This window comes from Sinocyclocheilus anshuiensis, unplaced genomic scaffold (assembly GCF_001515605.1).
Source record: "Sinocyclocheilus anshuiensis isolate Anshui unplaced genomic scaffold, SAMN03320099.WGS_v1.1 scaffold23, whole genome shotgun sequence".
In the NCBI taxonomy this organism is placed as follows: Eukaryota; Metazoa; Chordata; class Actinopteri; order Cypriniformes; family Cyprinidae; genus Sinocyclocheilus; species Sinocyclocheilus anshuiensis.
The window spans coordinates 751,204-752,291 of record NW_015552545.1 but is presented as its reverse complement, the minus strand read 5'-3'; the positions used below and the strand labels follow the sequence as shown (position 1 = coordinate 752,291).

The following is a 1,088-nucleotide window of genomic DNA, read 5'->3' as shown; positions in this document are numbered from 1 at the left end:
GAGCGGCGTGACAGCGGCTGCGGATGCCATATGCCCCAGGAGCCTCTGAAACTGTTTCAGTGGAACCGCCGTCTTGTGCTGGAAAGACCCCAGGCGAGAGACATGCTGAGGGGTTGACCGAGTCCAGCTCCATGCCGAGAAAAGAGATCCTCTGCACCGGGGAGAGTTTGCTCTTTTCCCAGTTGACCCAAAGCCCCAATCGGCTGAGGTGACTGAGCACCATATCCCTGTGTTCGCACAACTGCGCTCGGGACTGGGCCAATATGAGCCCGTCGTCGAGGTAGTTGAGAACGCGAATGCCCGCTTCCCTCAATGGAACGAGGGCTGCCTCCACGACCTTGGTGAAGACACGAGGCGACAGGGATAGCCCGAAGGGGAGGACCTTGTACTGATATGCTCGCCCTTCGAACGCAAAGCGGAGAAACGGTCTGTGTCGAGGGAGAATCGAGACATGAAAGTACGCGTCCTTGAGGTCGATCGCTGCGAACCAATCGAAAGGACGGACGCATTGAAAGATGCGTTTCTGCGTCAACATCCTGAACGGGAGCTTGTGAAGGGCCCGGTTCAGTACGCGCAGGTCCAGGATCAGTCGTAACCCACCACCTTTCTTGGGTACGATGAAGTACGGGCTGTAGAAACCCGACCTCATCTCGGCTGGAGGGACCGGCTGTATCGCGTCCTTCGCCAGCAGGACCGCGATCTCTGCACGCAAGACAGGAGCATCCCTGTCCAGCACAGAAGTGAACCGAATGCCCCTGAACTTGGGAGGGTGCCGGGCGAATTGAATCGCGTAGCCGAGTCTGATGGTTCTCATGAGCCAGCGAGACGGCCTGGGGAGCGCTAACCAGGCCCCTAGCGACCGAATTAGCGGGACCAGGGAAACCACCGACGTACCCGCAGTGGGGCAGCGAAGTGGAACACAGGGACCCAACCCGGGAGGCCGTGTGTCCCAGGGTGGGGTCTGAGTGCGCGGCGCGCCACTCACCTGGCTCCACGGCTGGGCAGGGGGCTAGTGAGGAAGCATAGCGTCCTTGAACCGGACCCTTCTGCCCATTGGCGAAAGGAGAGGGGGACGGCCGTGTGGAGAC

The 1,088-nt window shown here is 60.4% G+C and overlaps 1 protein-coding gene across 4 annotated transcripts in view; it reads right to left on the bottom strand.

The window, feature by feature from the left end:
- The window catches only part of LOC107664081 (catenin delta-2-like), a 95,186-nt gene that overhangs the window by 44,489 nt on the left and 49,609 nt on the right, over window positions 1-1,088 (bottom strand). The window lies entirely within an intron of this gene.